We start from the raw sequence: 19,414 nt of genomic DNA, 5'->3' as shown, positions 1-19,414 counted from the left end.
GGTATTGTGACACATATCTTCTAGTTGTCAGTTTCTATTTCATTGCAAAATAACATCAGCTAGAAACACACAGAACTATTATCAATGCATGTTTTCAACTATTATGCTTAGCTTCTTTTCTAGCAGTTGTTTGCAAAAGAAATGTATTATACGGTTGAAAAAGCAAAATCTTTATTTTAGTCATTTATTGATAGGATATCTGCACACTTCCTGGTGCATTGTATTGATTTTTTTTATTATTATTGGGTTTGAGAGGTTTTTTTTGCTTGTCAATAAAAGAGGCTATGGATAGGGTCTGCAATGATTTCCTGTTTATGGCTGTCATTACATTTATAAAAATACATACTACAAGAATGTTTACCTTTTGTCTTATAGTTTTGATTCCTCATGCTTTTTTCCAGTATTTTTTAATCCCCTTTTTCTGATTCTGTTTCAAAGAGACTGAGTATCTGTCACTAGTCCACACTTTCAATATGATCAAGATACTTTGTTAATTTCAACTAGGAATGAGAATGATAATATAAGGGAATCATAAAAGAATACTGCTAGTTTAAATTTCTTTAATCACTTGTGCATTAAAATTTCTATTTAAATTTGCTGTATAGAGGTCTTCATTTATTTGACAGTTTTAGCAAACATTTCTGTAGCATAAAACCATTGGTAAGAAGCCAAATTCCAGACCACATCTATATTCCTCATTAATTCTATACTGAAAAATAAGTGAATGACAAATTTCTTCTGCTAAATATTAATTTTCATTTTGCTTACACCTGAAAAAAAGAATCATTCAGAATTAAGTTAGTTAGAATTCATTACTATAGGCACCATCTGCAAGAAAGAAGAAATCTCTAATGTGCTTTACTAAGATACTTATAACTTCTAATTGAGCAGCTGAGCAGGGTTATGAATCTGTATAACAGAATCATTACTGGCAAGATCTTGCAGTACTTCTTGCAAGGATCACTTGATCTTTTAGACTACGATAATTTTCTTTCTTATTTCTTTAGATAGATGTACATTTTCTTTTACTTCTGGTTTAAATAATAGAACAAGTAGAGGTCAATATAGAATCCTAATGTTATTGCTTATATTATATCTGGCACTAGGCTATTTTATCTCCAGAAAATTAATTGTTCCTTCTTCATCAAGCCATATTTTAGAATAAAGCTTACTGTGTATTGGGGATAATTTTTGTGTGATAAGCGTGCTCTTTGTTCAGTAAGCTTCAAAATATCCCTAGGAAGGGATTTTTTTCCTGAGTTCTTCAACCATAATATATATGTTTAAGATTAATATTGACATATTTGGTAGTGCTTAAAGAGAAATGTGCAGGCTAATTGGAACATACTAATGATGTACAGGATAAAGTTCCTTAAAAAGATGTAAAATAATATTGGCAATATTGCTGTGGTAGCCATAATGATATTTTGGGGTGATTTAATACCTTTAATGAAAGGGATGTTACATAAATCTCTTTGCTCAGCTCTGACAGTTTATTCTCTTTCATGGTTTTGAAAAAAAAAACAAACATACTTTTAGTGTAATTGCTACTCTGCATATGATTGCATACTCTATATTAAAAACATTAGGATATTTTGGCCAAAAAGTTAGCATCCACCTCTGTAAAACCATTTAATTCCCAGGTTAAGATATTAGTATTTCCTTCATTTGAATAAAACATTTATACGTGTGTCTGTGAGGTTTTTTTTTTTGTTGAAATGATTCATTAATATCATTATTTTCATTGTTTCTGCCTTTTTTAGGGCTGCTTCATTCCAGGGCTTTTTGTTGTTGTTTTCATTTTCTGTTTAATTGACTTTCATATTTTTAATTAACACTATTATTATGTTACTGAAATTGGTAATATTAATTGAGCTTTGTATCTTTACTGTTTAGATTTGAGTGTAGAGAACGTTCATTTCACAGAGGAGGGCAAACTTCTACCAATTTAAGTTATAAATGCTCATTTTTCAGGTGAAAGCCTCAGCAAGAACATTACAGGTCTTTCCATCATTGAAAATTTACAATCAAATCCTTACCTGACATACGTGGGTATTGACTTGATGGAATTCATTTCATCTAATCTAAAATTTCAGTACCATCTAGCTCACTTCAGTTATGTTTAGTATATGGAAAAAATGACAAATCTCCAGTGAATGCCTCTGTGCTTGTGTTTGAAGCTTTCCTTCAGGATGAGAGGAAGTGCCACTGTAGAAGGCCTGGTTTTCTGTACTGAATGCAGTAGTTTTTGAGATAATGAGACACCTCAAATTTGAGTTAACTTTTAAACATCTTTTAAATAATGTTTATATAACACAGTGAATCCTTACTTTGATGTTTACCTTCAAAACTAAGTACATTGGAATCTGCAGTCTTTCTTTCAAGCACGCTTAACTTTGACTTTGCTCATAAAGCTGGGCTAGACATTTCCTAAAAAACATGTCAGAGGATCTTTTTTCTGTTATAGCTATACATTTAGAACCAAATATAATAATGTCTCTGGTGGAGAGAGCTTTAAAAACAATAAAAGTAAAAGCAAGGCACACACCCTCCGAAATCCCACTGCTTTTATATTTCACAGTTTTGTTTTAGGAACAGGTGATATAAACATCTCCAAAGTCAAAAATCTTGGCATCAATCCCAGAGGTTTTCATAACTTCACAGCTTTTCTATGCTTTAAATTTACTTCATAACCTTTAAAAAATAGTCAGTAGATTAATCTTCCCTGAGATAAGCCATAAAGCGTAGAGTCAGTATGAGCTGGCTATCTAAACTAGTCATAAAGTCACCTTCCATAGAGAGATAGGCATGCTGAGACCTAACCATTTCTAATCTTTTTAGCTTAACACTGGTTTGTAGAGAGAGAATGTTTGTGGGAGGGGTTGTTGGTTTTTTTTGTTACTTGTTTCCTTTTATTCGTTTTACTTGTTTTTTCTCTAAAGCTGTATATCTTTGTTAACTATAAAAGAACATGAGTAAGTAGGTATACATACACAGCTGTATACGTATCGTCAGTATGTAATGCCCAGATGGGTTTAATGAGGAAACTGCCAGAAACTCATGATTCTTGCCAACCATTACCTATTGTGTTACACAACCCCTTTGGGACTTACTTTAAAAAAAAAAAAAATCAGTGGGTCCTGCTCATCTCTTTGGACAAATGATTGGCTTGTGTCATTTTAATAAGGCATGCTGTTTTGGTTGTCTTTGCAGTTTCTGCAGATTTTCCCCTGAAAAATACTAATTAAAAAAAGAATCCTTTATGGCTTTGTATCTGTTCTCTCTCACCACTGTACTCAGCTTCATAAAAAACCATCAAAGCATATAAAATGGAATGATTCTTAAGAAAAGCAGATTGCCTTTTACTTTTCGTTGGTACTAAATTTGCAAATGTTTGGGCATTTACTCATAAGAGATACAGTAAAATCATGCCAAATTTGAGTTAATTGTGTAATAACAAGACCTTTAATTTTCACAGAACCTGCACAGATAACATTGATATTAGGATCAGAGCACTGCTGTCTGAAGGCTGAATTCTTTGGATTAATTATTAATGTAAAAATCAAAAAACATTAACTAGAGGATTCGAAAATAATAAAGATGAACCAACTACCACAATATTGTATACTGATTTAGTTAAATGCAGAAGTTGGCACTGTATGTTTCTACTTAAGCATATGAAGACCTATCTGTAGATGTTTATGTAGCCCACTCATTTTCTGTATATGCACACAGACAAATGCACGCACACATACTTGCATTTCAATAATAGATGGAACCACAGATTACACATCAATTAACATCAACAATTCAGAATTAGATGGAGAAAAAGTCTTTTTTTTTTTTCCTCAGGGAAAAGTAAAAGTTCCCAGAGTGACAGCTACAATGCATGCTTGGCATCTTTTCAGACTGCCTTGCAAATCTTTGCTGAGAATTGAGATGGCATTATGCTAAACAAACATGCAATCTTGACAAGGAATACAGCCTTCTTACTTTTCCTGTTTCCATATTTTCTGCATGCTTTCTGGACATAGATCATTATTATCTGAAACTGTCCCTAAATCCTTGATACAGTTTTGACTGAAACTCATCATCTTCCACTCTGTTTTTTTGTGTTAAAGGGATGTAGCCCTTGAAGTGAAACTTGTCAGAATGGTGCTACAAACCGTTTTGGCAATCGTGCTTATTGGGAGCATAATACATATTTAAAGAAAGCTGCTGTTCATCTGCCTGCCAACCTTTCCTTATATTCTGGCTTCCTTGAAGCCTACATATCACTCATGGGTTTTCTTGGGAGTATCAGAAATATGTATTGGTTTTGGCAGGTGCTACAAAATAAAGCTTAGAGCTGTCCAGAGAAGAAAAAATGTGCATAAGAGTCACAGCGGCAGTCTACAGCTTTGGCAAAGTTACACAGGGCTACAAAAAGAAGACAGTGAAATAGATCTAATAATGTTTTCATCATCTCTGCTGGCATGTTCAGTAAGAACAGGTCCATCAACTGAAATATTCCCAGATGTCAAAGCTATCCAACCAGCTGTATATTACTGGAGCAGATGCTCTAACCTAGCAAGATCAATGGAAGATTTATGGCCCTTTTTTACTTTGTTCACCAAAACAAATATAATCATATGCAGTAAAGTGTTTGAGCTAATCAGCTTTTAAGATACTTAAAAACAAATCCTTATGAAAATAAACAAAAATCACCTTTACTGAGTGGGAAGTTGAATATGCAATTATTCAAGTCTTTTTGAAACTGTTTTGCATGATTCTGCACAGAAAACACTTAAGTGAATTGAGTCAGCCATATCTAATAAATAACTCGTTGATACTGTTTAATATTCTATCTGGGAAAAGTCCATCTCAAAAATAAAAACAGAAGGCAAACGCTAGTTAGGATAAAAGCAGACATAAATTATTTTTAAGCCCTTTCTAGAAAGAAATTGTTGTATAATATAGAGACGAATGAATCAAAACTATAATCTGCAATATAAATGCAACTTGGAATTCATTTGCACAAACAAGATGATAATAATTTTACCTTTCTAAAAGCTTCAAAATAAAACCAACTGTGATTAACTCTTAATTCCAGTAATACACCTGACTACTCTCTAAAGATCTTATATTTCAAGAAGAAAAATACCTCCATTACAACAATACCAACAGTATAAGAATAATTTTAGTGAATCGTTTTATGATTTCTGATTTCTTGGGGACTGCTGACTACAGCTTCAGTACTGTTAGGAGATTTTGAATCAGGTCCAGAGAATTCAGTGCAGACTTTCATACCCTCCTTGATTCTATCTCAGATTTTCAATTTAAGATATTTGCACTTACCAAAAGGGCAAAAGTATATTATCTTTGCTGTTCACCTCCATTTTGCAAAGAAGCTGCTTAATGCACTTGTATCAATTAAATGTAAATGCATCTGAAAATGTGAATAAAGAAAATATGCCATGCAGTTATATATGTAGCAATTATACATTTTAGCAGGAGATTTTTTTTTTTAATTGATTGTCACGGTAGAAGAAAAAATATTTTGACAGTTCTATGATACTGTTTTTAAACTATTCTCTGAGCGGTCAATAGAAGGAAAAAGTATGCTTGTTGCTAGGACATGGACTTAACTGCTGTAATAAGTTAAGTTAGTAGTATGGCAGGCTATAATATTTTTGGACCTCCCAGCAAAGGTCTGTCAAGATTTGTGCATTCTGCTCTTGACAAATACAGCTGTGGCCAGGAAATCTTGGAGCACTTCACAGTGGAGTAAAAGCATTTTTTTTCTGCAAGTATGCATATATGTTCAGCCAGGTTTGTTGTGATATTGTTTCTTACAGTTCTGACTACTGATAAAAGCATTAATTTCCAAAATTCCACACAAATATCTGCAGTCATGAGATACATGAGAAAGAGGGAAAATTTCAAGAAGCACTGAATTCATTATTTTGCTATTACAGAATATTACACTAAATTACAACTTAAAAGAGAGAGGAAGGAGAAATACAGTCAGTTTTTCTGTTTAGTTACAGTTAATTGTAGTATTTCAAAAGTTTGGGTACAGTAGAATTATAACATTTTAAAGTGGTTAGTAGTACAAACAAATTTAATTCCATTTCTTAGGAATTAAGTAATTTGAAATGAATGCATTATTGTAATCTTAAGGTAGTTCAGACTTGAAATTTATTTGACAGCTTTAAATCTTACCATAAAAATGAGAACACAAACAATTTACGTTTAGAAGAAAAAAAAAATTGCATGCAGGAAGCTAATATATATCCTTTACCTGCTTAATTTTCTCAGTCAGTAGAAAAATATAGGGTTTTTTATTATTATTATCAAGGAATGGAAGGATGAAACAATGTATGCAAGTGGAAGTTTCTTTTCACTGACTTAGCAAGAGGATAAGGCTGACTGAATCACATGCAGACTGCTTTGAATTCTTTTATGAAAGCATATATTCTCAGGTATGCATATTTAAACTCAATATGATGAAAATACTCTTTCCAAAACAAGTTCTTCTTGGATATATCTTTTTCTGTCTTCTGAATGATCCAGTACAGAATATGTCAGCTGCTCTGTCTCTGAGCAAAACCAATACCTGCAAAAAAAAAAAGAAAAAAAAAGTCTTCTTCAGGAGGTGATACCAATGTGTGAATATAGTGCAATGAAAGAAGTGAAGCAAAATGAAAACTGTATAGATACTGCAAGAACATTCACAACTGAAAATAATGTTATGCCATTCCCCCAAGTCTGCTGCCAGCTATTCAGTCCCTTGATAAGAGACAAAAAAAAAAAAAAAATGAAACAGTTTCTCTTTTCTATAACAATTATCCTGAGCTGATCCACAGCAGTGCTGCAGGAACAGCACAAGAACGTTCCTCAAAGGTAAAAAGAAAAATCTGAGAAAACAAGAAAAATAAACAGTAGCCTTTCTCCTGTGTTAACACCAATACAGCTGCAATTTTAAATAAAGTTCATTCTTCACTTCATTGTTATGTCTCTACAAGACACAGAGAATGACCATTAAGTTCTCAGTTGATTTGCACAAATATTGCTTACTTCATTTCACCCCTTCTGTCTTCATAATAATACATGATCAGATACACAGTCTCACTCATGTAGATTACATCCTCCAGTTTACTCTGTAATCTTATGCTTATTAGTCTTGTTACAGTTTTACTGTATGAAAGAAAAGATTTTTTTCTTCTGTTTCTTCTTTGCACTCTGAATACTTGCAAGTAGATAGGCATTATGCTGAATTATTTGATTCACAGAAAAAAAAAATCTATGTACCTGTGGTATATTATGAAATAACAAATGTACTCACTGTAAAAATATTATTCAAAGTGCTAGACTAGACTGGTGGAAGTGGAAGACTAGACTCAACCTCATACAATACACAATAATAATTATACAACCTCAACAGTCCATGATTATTTAGGTTTTAACTTTGGATCCCAATTTCTCCTCTTCTTCTGATGTTATAATCGCTGTGTTTTCATAGACAGACTGGTTATTTTAAGGAAAAGAAAAAAAAATCCTTAACAAGATGTCAAAAATCGGTAAATGTTCTATACTAAGAGTTTTCAGACTGAATTGACTTAGATGGAAAAAAAAAAGTCTGGAATGTTAGTGTTACTGTCATCTAGAGAGCAAACTGAATTACAGACAGATTACATCCCAGGTCAACAAAAGTATGTCTTCCCTCAAAATAGATTTGGAAGTGAATTCCTGATCTCTTTGAAGATGTAGGATGCCTACCAAAACCTTGCAGAATGGGTTGCTTACACATACAAAGACAGTAGTGGATGTACCACCATGACTGTACTTGAGAATCTCATCCAAAGTAGCACATGTGGTATAACCGAAAAGTTAAGAGGCAGTTGGCATGGATTAACTTTATAGCTGCAGTGGAAAAGAAAGATACCAGTTTATCCACTTGTCAGCTCCTGTGATACAGACAAGAAAGCAGTATACTCACTTTATGTTTTGGCAGGGAATGTAATCTTAGCTTGATTGAGCTTAGATTAGTTAATCTTAGATTAGTTAATCTCAATCTTAGCTTAGATTGAGCATTCAGCTCAATCTGAATATTACCAGCTCTGACTCTGGATGAGAAAATGACTGGTCTTTGAATGTTCTTTGCTTAGACTATAGACATAAGATAAACCAAAATAAAGAGGGAAAAGTATTGTAATATTAAACAGGAATCAGAATTGTCATGAAAGACATGATTTAGCCAGTATACATATTAGCAAAATTATATGATGTTAGCAAGAGGTGAAGAAACAAGAAAAATTGTGTAGCTTCTGTTTGGATAGGATTCTGCTTTCAAGTGGGAACTATTACCTCAAAATCAGATAACAATAAAGCAAAACAAGAATTGTTGCAAGAAAGAAACCAAGTGCCATCAAAATCAATGTTAGTAGCAAAATAAAACTAAGCCTATAAGAAAAAAAATATTGTTCAGCACTGTTACAGAAATCTCATGGGGACAGGATGCACCCTGCTTGTCCACCAAGTACAGGCTGTTGCAAATCACAGCTCTTTGGAAAACATTCCTGGTGACTTGCAGCATTCTGAACTGGCAAGTCTCTAGTATTTGATGACAAAATTACCAAGGTCTGCCACAAAAAACATATGAAATCCCAGAAGAGAAATTCATCTAGCAGTTTTGCTTACATCATTTCATAGAAGTGAAAGATAAGAAAGTAAAAAAAAATAAAAAATTCAGATGAACAGGTACCTGTAATAATAAAATTTTTACCAAGCATTTAGCCTGTAAAACAACTTTCTTTGAGCAGGATCAATAAAATACAGAAAGTTCATGGAAAAGTAAGGTACATGAACTGCCAGAAATTATGTGGTGTAGAAGAGTTGTATGTGAAAAGCTGATCAGTTCTAAGAAAGTATTTGTTTCTGATTCCAGAGAATGTGTACTATCAATTTGTGTTACACAGTAACATGGCGCAACAGATGGGAAAAATTTCTGTGCTCTCATGGAAGCATGGAAAGTGGCCAGACTGGTGTAAATCTCGGGAATAAAACTGGGTGCAGCTACCTTGTTCATGATACATCAAGCCAGGGTGGCTCCAGATTTCAACATAATTAGACCCCACTCAAGCACAACCTCTAGATAATACCTTGACCGCAGCTACAAAAAGTAAAACTCATGACATGGAACTTAGAAAGCATGGAACAAGCAAACACTCATTTCCTCATGCAGTTAGTTACTCAGCAGGAACATCAGTAATACATAACCCAGACAACATGTTTTTGCAGGAGAGATATGTTTATCCTCTTGAAGTTTGAACTGCAGAAACACTGTTACTTTAAAAAGGAAGGTGAAACACTCCTTTAATAGAGATTTGTTAATAACTTTTGTGTAGATACACTCTGTTAAGACTATAGAGATTATGATATTACTCTGAAAAGCATATTACTTAAAAATAATCTCCAGTTTACTTCATATCATATGGAATTTCATGGTGTTGAGTTTTACAAACAAAGGAAATAGAATATTAAGAAAAAAACCTTGCACATCTTTATGTATTCTTGATGTTTATAAATAGAAATGGGGTTTTAAATGCATGATTTATTTTCCATATATAATTTAAAAGAGAGAGAGAGAGAGAGAGAGAGAAGAAAAGTATTCAAGAAACATTTAGAAAAACAAAACAGCAAATCAAATGTGGGGAATTTCAAATGTACGTAAGGGTAACAGATGTCAATTTGATTAAGTCATAAAGGCATGTAAAAGCAGAAGGCCTTTAAAAATGATAAACAATCTTCTGAGGACTCAAGATCTATAAAATCAGTCTAATTAGTAGAGTTTAAAATAGTTCCAGCTCAATATGAATTGCACAGGACAGTTCAACAAATTGTATGGAGTTCTTTAAATTTATGGGCAGTAAAATGGTACTAGACCATTTGTTCACTAACTGAATACCTGGAAAATAATGTTTGAATATGTTAACTGATGTGTAGTAGCAAACTAATTGTAGGAATTAAAAATAATCCTTCTCCTGAGTATTTTTAAGAGTTTTTTTTTTTTTTTTTTTTTTTTTTAATGAAGAAGCAATTTCAGTATTTATGGTTTATTCATTGAGGACTCCAACAGTTATCACATCACTACAAAGTTAAACATCTGCAGTTCTCTTCCGTAGTTTCTTTTCATTTGATATTTGTTTTAGACATGGTGAAAGACATATGTAAAAGACTGATCTGTTTTTCCCTTTTTGTTCCTAAACTGAATTCTTCCTAGACAGATCAATAGGTTACAACAAATGAGATGTGAACTGAAAATTTATAAGCCACAGAAGACAGCTACTGAGACCAAAAAAACCCTTCTTTGTTTCAGTAATACTGCAAAATGCACTGAGAATACTTACAAACCTGGAGCGCAAGCCGTTCCTGAAGATACTGGGTCTTCTCATTCTTTGCTCAAGGCTAGTAACAATGTTGGCCGTAGCAATGTAGATGTAGCTTCACAGAGAAGGTATTTTTGGACAAGATTTTCATAACTATGATGTTATTGGCATTTAACTAATTTAATTTACTTTTGCACTTCCTGTAATATTTGTTTTATAACTTACTTGTTTGTACCCTAAAATTTTGTCTTACTATTTTAACAAAAAGTAGGATTGAAAAAAAAAAATCCACAACTCAGTTTTCCATCAGTAAGAGAAAACACCTTTGTGTCACTCAGACAATTATTTCTGACATGAGCATTTTACAGTGGTAAATGACAAGAAGAAAAATCTCATCTGGAAATTCTTTGATTTCAAGAGCTTCACTAATAGCATTGACTATCTCTCATTATTACTGAAGTCAAATATATCTAGCAGTCAGGAATGATTTGCTGGAACCATGTCCTGCTTCCTATTTGAGTGTCCCTTTCAAACAGATGTCCCTCTCTTAGGGTGAAAATCAAATGCTCATCCAGTATGTTCTGCTGGGTTCCAGTAAAATTGATTCATGAGAGCAGCTGACTACATTACACCAGGAAACTGGAGTAATTTCTTTAATCGCATGTAAACCACTAGAGAACATTAAATATAGGTTTCCCATTTTATCAGTACTTCTGATGTGTGTTTGTTACCTTTGAAGGCGTTAGCCAGTATCCTCACTTTCTGTTGTGATGCTAAATCTGACAATAATACTTACAGTGTGAATCAGCCATAAATATACCCTGAAATACATCACAGAAACAGGAAAATTGGAAAAAATAGATCACCACAACAAAGAGAACTATTGTGTTTTTAATGGTGGTGATCTAAATGTCTGTCAGTATTCCAAAATTTTCTTTTCCAATTCCAAAATTCATTTCCAATTTCAAATTCCAAAAAGGCAGGGAAGAGTATCAGAGAACAAGAAGTATTGATGTTGCCATATTTGCTTTATTAAACAGAAAATTTCCCAGATTTTCTATTAACCCTGTCTATTTTCCCTATTTCCTGAATGAAGACTTTTCATCTTATAAACAATATAGTTTAGCATTTTTACTACAATGGACGGAGTTTATAGTACTTTGTGTGTTATTTCTATTGTACAGTTAAGCAGTTCTCTCAACAGTTTCCCTATTCTGACTTTAACATTATTAATTTAATACAATTTAATAATTTTCAGAAAATAATTTTCAACCAGTTTACAATTTAATATGTTCCGCATGTAGCTAAAGATGAAGTTATGTTCAGAGAACTTTGCAGAAACTTTTTGTTGCTAATGTTTAAGGCAAAAGCCACTTAAAAAAAATCAGATTTTGACAAAGACTGTCTAAGGTTGAGTTTAATAATTAGTGAGGCCTGAATGTTACATATAGTTTGTGGGATGAATTGTTTCTGAAGACTTGTATTTATCCTTTTTCCACAGTATAGAAAGACTGACGGCCACAAGGAATTAATTAGCATAAGGTAATGTAAAGCATGAAATTAATGAAAATTTTCAGCCAGTGAGAAATGAGTAAACATTAGCACATAGACTGCTGTCAGAGAGTAACTAAGACTCTTTGACTTTTTAACTGAGCTTGCCTTGCACTTGGTTTCGCCTTAATTATTTGCTGGATATCTTAATTCAAATGAGCAATTGGTCAAGAAATAAAGTTAGGGGTTGCATTTGATAAAGGGAAGAACTGGCAGGCAGTGAAAAAGTGTCTTTTTACAAGGCTTCTTTAGAGAAATTATGTTAAAGTCAACATGCACCTACTAGGGCAATTAAGTGTACAGGAAGTCTGGAAAATAAGGGAGTTGAGTAAACATGAATATTATTTTTCACATCATGTAATGAAATAGAAAAACTGTCACTTTATGAGACACAGAGGTATAGCTTGAATGTTTTCATTATAACTGAAATGCACAGAGGTAAAACAGAGGACGAAGATAACGTCCCAACTGGATTTTCATTTAAAAATCTGGAGCATGTCACTGTCATAATACCCTGCAAATACTGTTTCTCAAATCAGAACCCTTAAAATTATTTAGAAAAAAAAATACAAGTTGAAATGCGGTGCAAAAGCAAGTCTCAACATCAATTCATCAAGAATAGCCAAAATCAGAAATTGTTTTAATAAAATATATGCCTTTCTCTGCCCATCTAATAAAATATACAAATATTTTGCATTGGATGCTGAATTCCTTTGCGCTGATAATTCAAAAATTCTTCAATTTCATTTTGCTGTATATTTCCAGCATAACTGATATCCCTTGTCTTTTTACCCTTCCTGCTAAAGTTTTCTAATAAATTTTTCTAGATGTTAGCAGTCATTAAAATTTTCAATCATTAATTTTTGTTACTCTTTGCAATAATACATGGATAATAAATCAGCAAAATTGATATATTGTAAAAAGCAATAAAATTATCTGTTTTGAAAGATCAGAATGTTTCAAGAACAATATCTGGGTGAATAATAAAAATAAATTTTAAATTACACTTTTTCTATGATTTTTTGAGATGCAAAAAAAAAATAAAAAAAAAAAAAAAGGAAAGTTGAGGATGTCATGTTGCACAGAAAACAAGATAAGACATGATGGAAGAAATGACATAAATAACACAATACGTGACCAATCAATGTATAATTGAGAAAATTCTCTTGTTTATTTCTCTTGAGTCGAGAGTTTCTAACTAAATAATAAAGGAGCTGATGGAAAATAATATTTATTTTTATGCTGTAGCACCAGGGTTCATTTGCTTCAAGTTACTGATAGGTATATGAAGGTACACTAGATTTGCTTTGCCTAAGACTCCTCTGTTTTAAATAGATTTTCTTATGCTATCAAATGATTGTATCTGTCATGAACTTTAGTGCACTGATGCAGAAATCAATAGGTCAGGTGTCACCCACATGACACACAATTCGTAAAAAAAACCTCTGTAGTACAGCATCTTGCCAGGAGCAAAAGAAAGATTTTAGTGAACTGCTAAGACAGGGTGCTAATCTCTCTCCTCATACTATGTAAAAGTGTTCCTTATCTGTTATGTCCAAGCTCAAAATACATTAGTATAGTAGACATACCAGCAAACTCAGCAGAGGGTAGCATGACATGTACCCACAGGTGACTGGTTAATGTAATTTTATTCATTTTCAATCAAGACATATTCAGTTTAATTTAGATAGCTGTTCCTTCTCTGCCACTGGGGCTTATACCAGTGGATGCAGCAAGCTGTATTAGCATAGATATTAAAGTCACTCATTACAAGTGACACTGTCAGAGAAGGCAATACAGCACTTCTTCTGTGTCAGCAGGTAAAACACTGTCAAACTTGATCTCAAAACTGTATTTCTGTATCTTGATATATAATTGCTACTAACTACCAGTCTCACAGCAGAAGACTGATTTAAATGTATTTTATGCATTTGTGTCGTTTATCTGAATTTTATCTGAAGAGATGATGTTCAGTCATAACTGCCTATACGTATCCTGTGTTCTACCTTACCTAAAAAGAAAGGTATCTAACTCATTACAAATCTCTTCCTGTCATCGAAGAAACTTCATTATTTCGTACCACAGCAACCTTAAGAAACTCCTGCCAAGTTTAGCCTATTAACTTGGTACTTTACCAGCATTAAGTGCAAATAGTGACAGGCAATGATGTTCTTGAGCAGTCTACAATTTCAGTAAATGAAGTAGACAAATAATTAGGAGAAGAATAGAGAATCGAAGTGGAGAAGTGATGCCCTCATGAACATCATAGCTCTGCCAGTATTTCCAGGGTAATAATCTAATCCTAAAGACAATCATATTTTATTACTTGAAGCAAAAAACTTAAGTGAGACTATTCACATTTTTATCTGAAAGCTTGTGAAATGTCTTTTGTTTGATGAGATAGAGTCACAGAGCCTATAATATATAAATACACACACAGGAGTATGTCTATTAAGAGTGACAAAAAAAGAAAAGGATATCACCTAATGATTTACTCTTAAAATTATATTTTTATATAGAACTTTTATATAGAAATTCATTCTTTATTACACTGCTGTATATTTTCTCTGAAAATATGAATATTTTATAATACTGTATGAAAGACGTTTCCACACAGAGAATGCTCAATTTGAGACCCTGATAAAAGAACAATCATCATTTTCAAAATGGCTAATCTAGTGAACTAAAGTTCATCTTACCAGATTTATTTATAAACCTTAACATTTGGCAGTACTTTAAAAAGTCACTCAGATAATTGTGAAACTTAAAAATGCCATTATATAGGGTATACTTTTGTATTTTTTATTTTTAGGGTATGCTTCCTGCTCAGGTAATAAATTTAACAATAAACAGGGAGCTTTCATCAAGTCCTAAAATAGAAAGCAAAAACATGGATAAGAAAACCTCATCCAAACAAGAAAACCAAGATCACTGACAGTTGAGATACCAAGACGCAGAGACTGTAACTGGGTTGAGATCAGAATTCTCTGCTTTGCTCTCCAGAGCTCCAGCGGAATTTGCAGTGCTTATGGTCCAAACCTCCATGCCTGAATTCCAACAGGATTTGTGTTACTCATCATGTATGAACCTACTCCATGCCTCATGCCTTAAACTTATCATCTTCTCCAGCAAGGCATGTCACCATCACCGGCCTGAGTCTTCTGCTATCTCAAAATAGTTTTGTACTTCCTAGCAGTTACTTAGAATAATCCTAAAGGAATTAATACTGTTATAAATATCAGGGCATTAGGACCATGAAATGAGCTTACATATTAGTACAGATCATTCTTTTAGGGAGGCAAGCTGTACATATGGGTGCAAAAGTAGAGGAGCCATGTTTTCATTTCTCTTTATCAAAACCTTGCTTAAAAATGGCTTATCTTGTAGTTTCTTTTATGTAACTGATATAATGCAAATAAATCCCAATAATAACAATCTTATCTAACAATTACTCTGATTTTAAATGGAAATTCGGTTTGCTAGCAGAAAATATCTATATATTTAGTATAGTACTTTAGAATAAGCATTGCATTTTGCCTTTCTTTTAGATGCAAACTGCTTGTCTGCCCACAAGACAAGAATATTTTCCATATACTTTCCCAGGTATGAATTCAGAATGAAAGATTTATCTGCATTAAATCCTTATCATCAGGGCCTTCTAGAAGGTTGGGCTGGGATCCCTTCTTGATACTTCTTTTTTTGTATCAAATGCAGTAACCAAAGATGTTCTAAGTTGTTCAGAGGGCATTGTATTTGCTGAACATGCAGCTAGGTTGCTTTTAAAAGTTGCTTTTAAAATTTTAACCATGAATCACTGAATAAGTTATTGATTGAATACTCCAGACTAGAGTGTCGAAACTTTACTGAATATACAGTTTGATGAAACCTAGAATGATACAATTGCTGGAAAAATGAGTATGTTGTATAAAATTCAATTTGTTGTAGTCAGCAATACCTTTTTAAAACCAGGGAGAACTAATCTCTTCCTCCCCCTGGACCCCTATTTAGAGACCATGGTTTCTGATTCACGATTCTTCTATGTGGCATTTGGGCAAAGAAACTGGCTAAAGCACAACAGCTGAAAATGAAGAATCCTCAATTTTTGCTGATGCCAGTATAACATCCTAAATATCAATTCAGCTAATAAAGATTATACTTCAAGTTATGGGTGATAAGAGAGAAATAAAGAGGAGAAAAAGTCTTCTTCCAGAGCAAGAAAATCCAGATCATCAAGACATATTTCAAATTCCAGAGATAAAAGCATCTTCTCTGGTCAACACATTACTCATATAATTTGAGTATCTGCAACTATTTTTTTCTGATGCTTTTCTGTGAGCAATGTAAATGTTTTCTTTAATAAACAGCAGTACTGCAGATTTCCTTGATTAATAAAACTAAAACATTATGGGAAGTGTACTTCCTATTATTATAGGAATTATTTGAATACTGAATATTTGATGTTTGATATTTGATATGTGTCTATGAAGAAAAATTCCTGTGAAAGCTACAAAAGTGACACATAGGCACATATTAGGGCATCTGAGTCATACTCTCCCTTCAGTTTTGATATTGCATCCCAATCTGTATCATATTGCATTATTTTCTAGTGTATATGTGCTCACTGGTGCTCCCTGGTGTATCCATTCCCATTCACCAAAGATGTCATGTCATAATCTCAGCTGAATTTGGGGAAGAAGAAACTAGGATAAATGAAAAATCAGATACTTCAAAGATCAATTCTGTACTTCTCTACTAATAGACCTTTCATTGCTTGATCCTGGGATTACCATAGCTGGGATTGTTTAGTCTGGAGAAGAGGAGGCTCAGGGGAGACCTCACTGCACTCTACAACTTCCTGAAGGGAGGTTGTGGTGCAAAAGGGTCTGGCCTCCTCTCCCAGGCAAATAGTAGGACCTGAGGAAATGGCCAGAAGTTATACCAGAGGAGGTTTAGGTTGGATATTAGGAGAAACTTTTTCTCTCAAAGGGTGGTCAGGCACTGGAATGGCTGCCCAGGGAGGTGGTGGAGTTGCCGTCCCTGGTAGTGTTCAAGAGGTGCCTGGATGAGGAGCTACGAGAGATGGATTAGTAGCTTGTGGCACTGATAGGAATGGGAGGGTGGTTGGACTGGATGATCTTGCAGGTCGTTTCCAACCTTGTGATTCTGTGATTCTGTGATCCATCTTCATATATGTTCAGTTAATGTTATTGCTTTTTTGAGAAGTAGAAAATCCCCTTTGAAAGTGTTTGTTTGTTTGTTGGCCTAGATACCCTGCTTTAGATTGGTATTTTAGTATTTCACCTTTTCTGGTGAGTTTTCACACAGCCAGACATATCTGACACTTGGATCCCTCAGCAGAGACACATGGGACATGCTTCAAAAAAGTTTGATGGAGGCTGTAAGCCCACACATTCCTGCAGAGACCGTTCAAAACACGAGATAGGCTCTGGGACACCCCTACTGGCATTGAGATTCAAATCCACATGGCTGAAATAGAGTTTCCTCTGTTCTGATGCTGTATACAAAAAAATAGAAAAATTTAAAAATAAAAAATAGAAAATAAAATAAAATAAAAATTGTTTTTATTCCAACACTTAGAGAAAAGAAATAGCTTTGAACCAGAAAGAAAATGGATATACTTTTACAGCCTAGAGCTGTATGACTAAACCTCAGAGAGGAGATAAGGGTAAAATGTCAAAAAATATTATTCCTCTCTACTTTGTGTCACTGTCTGTCGCTTGCTAAGAGAGAGTCTTGAGTAATGTTATCTAGTTTGGGACATTAAAGTTTCTGTAAAATGTAAATACTTCATAAGAAAGTGAAGGAGGATAATACTGAGAGGCTTTAAATGAGAGATCGGTGGTGAACAGTTTAAGGACTTATCCTTCTTTTGCTTCATAAAGTTAATACCACAAACTCAGGGTAGTAGAAAAAAAATTGTGACAGAAAAGATAAGGAGCCTGAAAGACTTGTATTGGAGTAAGACAAGAAAATTAAAAGATCAGTTTGATAGAAGCGTGGTAGGACAGTAGGAGAATTTAGAATGTTCAGTACAACAGAGCTCTGTATAAAATGCCATCAAAATAAAACCGGGCTAAGGAAAATGAAGCATTTGCTTAGGCTGTCTAGAAAGACTACAGGATCTGTCTCTCTGGAGGCTTATAAATCAGATTAAAATAACCCTAGATATAATTATGCTTTTCCTCATAAGACATGGAGGGGTGCACTGGCTGACTTCCTGAGGTCTCTTTGAAAATATATATATTTGCAATGACGTGAATAAATGAAAAATATAAATATAAATATAAATATAAATGAGTCTAGATAGAGCAAAAAAGCTTTATTTTCTATTTCCTATATTTTGGTGAATTTCTTCCACGTTTTGGAATAAGTTATGCTTTAATAAGAGATCATAAATACAGAAAAATGTGATCCTGCATGAAGAATTCAATGAAAAAAGTTCAAGACCTTTTGTAAGTGCTGGTCATTTTTTCATGACTTTATTATTTACTGAGACTTTATTATTTCTTAAGGACAACACAGTTTACCCCCAAGCTTACTCTCATCCGCAGGCCACAGCCTTTGACACCCAACAGGTGTGGTGATGGTCTCATTGACTGCTTTCACCCAGCTCCCTTCAGTCATGGGACCAGGACCCATGGTTCCATCCATGCAGAGCTGGCTGGGAACCTATTGTCAGTAGCTGTCCAGGAGGAAACAACTGGGGATCAGCAGTTGATTTTATCTATGATTATGATTGTATGATGGTTGATATTATCTATGATTCTATGATTCTATATTTTAGCTTGCTTTTTTGTTGTCTGCTTGCTTTGTGTGTTTTCTAACCCATGGTTCATATTTCAGGCTATTAATGTCACAAAAGTTATGGAAACATCAACAAGATTTCATAAAATAATCAGTGATTTATGTCAATAATTAATCTAGTGTGTGGATTAAGCCATAAATGTTCCAAGGTTGCCCTCAAAAAATAGTAGCTACAAGTAAAAATCCTTTCTTTCGTCAGAATATATATTGGCTGTTTTAAGAAGCAGCACATCGTCTTTTGAAGTCTGATGTAGTGAAGGTTTTGTTTGTTTATCTTCAAATGGCGTGATCCCTGGATGACCTTTACAAGAGAAAACAAAAACAGATTGCATCTGAGAGTCTTCTAATTTGTAGGCATTTGTAGTCTCCAAGATTTGCCAGGACTTGTTTTAGCCCTACAGAGTATCTCACAATCAAGAGCATGCCTTGAAGGCAGTAACATAACAATGCAGTGCAGACTGCAAGTTTCTGTCATCCCTCTGAGGCAGAATGAAAACATCTCCAAATATTTTAAGCAGTTTCAAATATGCTATCTCTACGGGAGACAAAATATATATACATATATATATATTTTTGACCGTGGTATTCTCTGAAGAGTAAACATAAATAAGCACTCCCACAGCATCTGCAAAAATCTTATCAGACTTAGCAGCCATCATTTACAGAAG

Source organism: Lagopus leucura, unplaced genomic scaffold (genome assembly GCF_019238085.1).
Source record: "Lagopus leucura isolate 7727_CA_CO unplaced genomic scaffold, USGS_WTPT01 Super-Scaffold_100002, whole genome shotgun sequence".
Lineage (NCBI taxonomy): Eukaryota > Metazoa > Chordata > Aves > Galliformes > Phasianidae > Lagopus > Lagopus leucura.
Note: the sequence above shows the minus strand (reverse complement) of the source record.